Raw genomic sequence first — 7,220 nt, forward strand, 5'->3', positions numbered from 1 at the left:
TTAAATATCCTTGCAAGAAGCTTTCATGATAAGTCCCACACCGTGTCCGTGGGCATGAACACAAGGTTCAGGGTCGACTCCCACTTCTTTAATGCATAACCTTTCATTTTACTTCTCGCTCTTGATGAAGCTGTAGTATTGAAATTCTATCTGATGAAAAGCCAGTAGAGTATAATCCGCATAACTTTCGAGTTCAAACAGATTAGGGAAGGCATAGTTTCAACCCATCGGGGCATCTTAGGAACATATGTCATAAATTTCAAGAATAAATAACACAAACTCGGTAGTAGAGCATGCTTGAGAAAGGGGAGGATACAATTTACCAAAAGCATTGTGTATCCGAGGAAAGGCTCACAAGCTTATTGATATGAAGGACGTTGTCGGATAAAATCCAAAAAAGGGGGATTGGTGGTCCACAAGGGATCTGATGTCAGCATCAGTACTCAACCAGAGGAAGAAATAATGCAAGGAGATCAGATTATAGAAACAACTGACTAACTCAAAGCTCAATTGCAAAGGAATTATGAATTCCAAGACAAGGGATCAGAAGCAATGCTCTGATTAGGGATGGATAGGTAGAATAGCCTTAGGGGTACAATCGATGGTGATTTGATTGATCGAGATTCAGCACTTGTTAAAAGACGTCTGAGCCGGAAGGATGAATTCTAGGATCTGATTGAGGATTGCGAGCATTCGCAACATATTGTATCAACGGGCTCAAAATGATAATGACAAAGGCTGACAATAAGATTACTAGACTTATGGTATTAACCATAATGCAAGCAAGCAAGAAATTCAAGAACAATAGGCTGTTGAGGATTTTCACAAGAACGAATGGTATTACGAAGACTTTTGTGAAGTACAAGAATCAACTGAGGATGAGCGGATACTCGGTAGGTGCACAAAGTTATCCGTAGGGGTATTTAGGTGACAAGGAACTGCAAGGCAGTAAGCTCAAAGGATTCTCTGAACAAAGGAGAGCAGTTCAGGGCATCTTGTAATAATAAGAGCAACAAGGAATGATTGTATGAATGACAAGTGTATGTAGTTATTCATAAGGATATATCGGTGGTAGGGGAACTACAAAGAAGTGGGCACAGGGTCTCGGGACTCATCGAGGAGTATCTTCAGAGTCTTCTGATGAAACAGTCGGTCATCTGTGGTGAAGGGGCTCTCCGGGATGAAGTGGTTACGGGAACCTAATGTCAAGTTAGTAAAAATTTAACCCGAAAGGAAGAGATATCAGAGTCCCAGAGAATAGACAAGGAATAAAAGATCATAATATCACCCAATGGCGACGTGGGCCCGTAATCCACACAGCCAATGTTAGTAAAAGTTTTTCAGTGACTAGACTCAACTTCGACAGGGAGTTGGAAAGGGGGCTACCTATAGGCAGTCAGCTCTGATACCAACTTGTAACGCCCTCGATTTGACCGAACACTAATCATACACGCAAATGTGTATGATCAAGATCAAGGACTCACGGGAAGATATCACAACACAACTCTAGACACAAATTAAAATAATACAAGCTTTATATTACAAGCCAGGGGCCTCGAGGGCTTGAATACATAAGCTCGAATACACAAGAGTCAGCGGAAGCAACAATATCTGAGTACAGACATAAGTTAAACAAGTTTGCCTTAAGAAGGCTAGCATAAAAGCAACAACGATCAAAAAGGCAAGGACTCCTGCCTGGGAGCCTCCTAACTACTCCAAGTTGTCAGCGGCTGTCACGTAGTAGTAGGCACCCTCGGGGGTAGCAGTAGTCTTTAGTGGTGTCGTCTGGCTCCTGGGATTCGTCATCTGGTCGCAACAATCGGGTATGGGGGAAAAGAGGTAGCAAAGCAGCCGTGAGTACTCATCCAAAGTACTCGCAAGACTTACATCAGATCGAAACTAAGTATGCATCTGTATCAAAGGAAATGGATTGTATTTGTTGACTAAAATGCAGAATGCCAGAAGAGTAGGGGGAAGCCTAGCCTATCGAAGACTAGCACCTTCAAGCATCTTGCAGCATTTAGAAGGGTACATATCAACATAATATAAAGTAGTAGTGTGTTATCAACCTCGGCCAGAGATCCTTTCTCGACTCCCTGCGAGAAAGCAATCCCAGAGCCATACTATCCATTTCTCATCAGAATCCATTTCTCATTACAAGTATCCAGTTCTAGTTGTATCGATCGAGATACAACTCCAAGTGTCCGTTACCGTAGGACAGGCTATCGATAGATGTTTTCTTCCCTGCAGGGGTGCACCAACTTACCCACCACGCTCGATTAACTCTGGCCGGACACACTTTCCTGGGTCATGCCTGGCCTCGGCCAAACAATACGCCGCAACCCGACCTAGGCTTAATAGAGAGGTCAAGCACGCCGGATTAAACCTATGCCCCCAGGGGTCATGGGCCATCTCCCCAGGAACTCCTGCATGTTGCGTACGCGGACGGTGAGCAGACCTAGCTACCTCCTTCAACAAGGCTGGAGCTTACGCAGTCCAACCCGGCACGCGCCGCTCAGTCGCTGGCGTCTATTAAGCTTCGGCTGATGTATACGATGCAGAACGCCCATACTATGCCCATGTGATGGTTAGTGCTATCAGGCCAGAGGCCCCTCGGATCAAATATCCAAACCATAGTGGATTAGGAGCACGCGGTAACGATCAGAGGCTCACGATCGATGTGACCCCGTCGCCCCGTCTCGAGTACTTGCGGCAAGGGCTAAGAATGCCCGGCCATGCCTTGTAAGTATCTCGCAGGCACCTTCCAGGTCAACCCGACTCCACATCACTCGCTATTAAGCTCGCGCGGGTACCCCTCAGGGCCGACCCGTCTTTAGTAACATGGCTCAGTGTAAAGTCATAGTAACCATAGTAACTGTGTGACTAACACCAAAGGGAAAACCCGACAAATCACCCCCGGTGAATTCCACTCGATGTTATCATCAAGGTGAACGTAAGAGGATCCACCCTCGAGGTTCACGTTTGATGGGTTGCACGACAGAGCCGTAATGGAAGTGGTTAAGGAGGAAATCACCCTCGACGACCTCGACCGTATAGCTACACTACAGAGATCTCATCAGGAGTGATGTAAGAGGTTCCACCCTCGGCACTCGATGGTAACTCTGCAGAGTTGTACAACTAGGGGGGTGTTGTGCGGTGTCTGGGCCTGGACGTCGATCATGTTGATCGAGTCATCGAACATAAAGCAAGGCAACTGGGACAAGGTGGGGGTCACTGATGGATCTCTAACCAACCTATACTAAGCAGTTTAGGATAAGCAGGTAACAAAAACAGGCTATGCATCAGAGTAGGATCATACATAAAGCAGTAGTAGTTCTAATGCAAGCATGAGAGGGAAAGAAATGGGCGATATTGGAATGCTCAAGGGGGGTTTGCTTGCCTGGTTGCTCTGGCAAGGAGGGGTCGTCGTCGATGTAGTTGATCACAGGGGCTGCATTGGTCTCGGGGTCTACCGGAGAGAAGAGGGGGAAGAAACAGTAAATACAGAGCAAACAATGCATCACCAGGTATAACATGGCAATAAGATGTGCTGGGTGTGACCTAACATATAGCTACACGATATAGGTGAAGGGGGAATTCAACCGGGAATATTTTCCCGGTTCCGGACCTGTGTCAGACAGATGACCGGAGGGGGAATGTTCCATGTTCAGATAGTTAGAGGCATCTGACATGTATGTGGGTAGCGTATTCGGGTTCGTCTCGTCGTTCTGAGCAACTTTCATATATAAATTATTTGCATCCGAGCTACGGTTTAAAAGATATGATTTTCTAAAGTTTATTAATTTCCTGAATTTATTTATTTAAAGCCAACATTATTGAGAACAGTGGACGATGACGCAAGTATGACATCAGCGTGATGTCAGCAGGTCAACTGGTCGGTTGACCAGTCAAACCAGACAAGTGGGTCCACTGGGACCCACATGTCAGTGACAGTGCTAACTAATAGAGTTATGTTAACCTAACTAACCTAATTAGTGAGAGGGGCCCAGTAGTCAGTGAGAGATTAGGGTTTTAAACAACTAAACTATATAATTAACTAATTATTCTATTTTTATTTTGGTTATTGAGGTGGGGCCCATAGGTCAGTGGGACAGGGGTGTCCCAGTCAGCAGTTGACTTAGTCAACTGGTCAACAGGGGCCTCGGGCCTACCAGTCAGTGGCACGGGGCGATGCCACGTGGGTGCCAGCTCAGCACCGGTCGGAGAGGCGTCGGAGCTAACACCGGCGACCAATCCAACGGCAGAGCGATCGGGAGAGCTGCGGGATTCGTCCACACCGCACCATTTTGGGCGCGGCCGGGCTCGTTCGAACGACAAGACAACGGCGGAGCGATCTGGGACGGTGGAGGAGGCTGCGGTGGCCGGAGCTGAGCGCATCGAGCTCATCGGCGGCGAGGTTCTTCAGGCGAGGTACGGGAACGGGGCTACGAGGCGCAAAGTGAGTTGCGCGAAGTGCGTACGATGCATACTCGACGCGAGAAGTGGAACGGTGGCACGCACGGGACCAAAAGGTCACTGTGGCCACGCCGGCGGCAAGGCCAGGCGGCCGCGCGTTTGGGTGAGCATGGAACGGCCACTACAGGCGATCAGAGGAGGCAGGGGAGGGCGCATCCGGCGCAGAGGCTCACCGGGGGAGCGTGGGGTCTGGGCAGAGGGCTCGGGGAGGACCGGTGGCCTTGATCAAGGACGAGTATGATGCGGTGGCCGAGGCGGAGAAGAAAAAGAATGCGGCGAGGCGAGGGGCTCTAGGGCTCGATCCAGCGGTGCGGTGGAAGCAGAGGACCACAGCGGAGCTGTTGGACTTGCCGGGGCGACGAACGGACGACGGTGGCCACGGCTACGGCGATCGACGGCGATGGGGGCGCTCGGGCATCTCGAACAGAGGCGAGGAAGGAGATGAGAGGGGGATTGTGGGCCTGCTAGGGTTCGGGGGAGAGAGTGAGGCGCGCGGGCGAGTTGTTAAGGGCATCGGGGAACCGTGGGATTGGCGACACGACGACGAACGCCGGTCGGATGCGCGCGCGCGCCTACGCGTGCGTGAGGAGGGAGACGGGCGCTAGGTGGGCTAGGCCGGGGACTGTAGCAGTAGGCTTAAGTGCACAGTAGTTCTTTAGGCCTTTTTCATTTTTCCTTTTTCTGTTTCTTTTCTTTTCTGTTTTTTGAATTTTAACTACTTATTTCTATTAATTTGTAAAACTAAAAGAGTTTTGTTAGAAAGGAGACTTGCCAAATAAATCAAGCACATTATCTCCACGAGTCACAAAATGTTCGAGGCCAAAAAGAGTTGTCTAACCATTTCTAGAAATTGAAAAGGCCAATTTTTTATGTTGGCAGACCACTAAATAAATTTTCAGGGGCACTTTGGCATCCTAAAAAAGATTGGTTACAACATGATAAATAGCCAGAGAATATTTGCCACACTTTGAACATTTTAATTTTCATGTTTGGCAAATTTGAATTTTTAATTTTAAATTGAATTTGAATTTGAATGGTGATTTGGATCAAGTGAAGATTAGCAACAGTAACAAGATGACATGGCACCATTAACAGATAATTACTGTAGCATGACATTGGGGGTGTTGCAACAACCCACGCACGCAACAACCCGCGACCAACCTCTTTTCCTTGAGATCACAAGGGCTCTAGGTATCAGGCCTAGTCCAGCAGCATGACCATCGTTGGCGGATAGTAGGGCACGACGCCTACGCCTCATTTTTTCCGTCGTCCACACCCGCTGCCAATGCCAAATTCCATCCCCAACACGGCAAGACCATGGCCTCTGATGCCGTAGCAGCGGCGATGGAGGAGCACGCCTGTAGATTCATTGTCGGGCTCTGGTAAGTAACACCGCGGCCTTTTTTGATCGACTCCTTTGGGGTTCTGGTAGGGGAGCAGGCGTGTAGGCGGCTCGTTTCTAGCGACAGTAATGGTTGTTCGGGGGAGTAGAAGTCGTTTGATGGTTTCAGAATCTTGATATAATTTTTCTTATGTTTGAGATGATTTATACTTTCGATAAAGTTTTATAATAGATCTATGCTTTTCAAAAAAAAGTATGAATTATAAGAGTGCCCGTAGTTATGCCATAGGAATGTAAGAACATCTACAGCTGCATTTGTAAATCCAGGCACTCAAACGTTCGCGGATGCGCCCGTGTGTGCCCGCGGGTACTGACCAGTGCCTCATTTGCTGGCTTTCACATCCGCGTCCCTCATATCCGAACCCTTAAAACCATACAAACCATGCAACGCTACGTAAACACAATCAACAACACGCAGTTCATCGAATCAACTTTGGATCGCCGGACAAAAGAAGCATAGTTCATTGGAGTTCAACGGCAAATCCATACTATGAATTTAAAACATAGTTAAAATATAAACATAACGGGGAAAGGCGGAGGAAATAACAATTTCCTCGTCGGCCTCTTCCCCTTCCAGTTGTCGGCGTGGTTGTAGATGCTCTAAGGGTTAGATAAACATCATTCAGAAATCTCGGTGGATGTTGATATGATTGCTTGTCCTCGAAGGACAATGTCCATGTTTGTTTCGGATTCTGGGAGCAGATTAAGCTTTGCCAGTGATGCCGAATCTGCAATCTGAAACAAACAGCTATCTGGAATCAGCTTTGCCAGTGAAGTCGAATCTGGATTTGGATCATTTTTAGTGCAATTTTCTGAAGCAACTCAAAATGTACTTCGGTAGTGAAGCTGATTCTCATAATCAGATTCGCTAGTGAAGCGAATCCATGTGTGATTAAAATCCAAGCGAAGCTGAAACAAACAGGGCCAATAGCACCATAAACGACGCATGTCGTACAGATCATTACCATGTCTGTTTACCATGCAGATCATGTGTGCATTAAGAGGGAGAAAGAAGTTTATACACACAGAGTGGAGCATTTCGATGCCCATGCTCATCTGCACCCGGTCAGAAAAAAAATCACAAAACATAAAAAAATACATTTTTTGCATGATAGAAAATTTATTGTGTGAGGCCGCTTCAATTTTTAGGTCATTTAAACATCTGAGTAGCTCTTAGCAAAAAAGAAAAATCGGGTCAGAACATTGCATGAACCGTAAACTTTTGTACAGACCTCGAATTTGTCTTTTTTGCCGAGAGCTGCTCAGATGTTCAAATGATTTGAAAATTAAAGCGGACCTCACGTATCAAATTATCTACCATGCAAAAAATAATTGGAGTATT

This window comes from Triticum aestivum, chromosome 3A, assembly GCF_018294505.1.
Source record: "Triticum aestivum cultivar Chinese Spring chromosome 3A, IWGSC CS RefSeq v2.1, whole genome shotgun sequence".
NCBI classification, from domain to species: Eukaryota; Viridiplantae; Streptophyta; class Magnoliopsida; order Poales; family Poaceae; genus Triticum; species Triticum aestivum.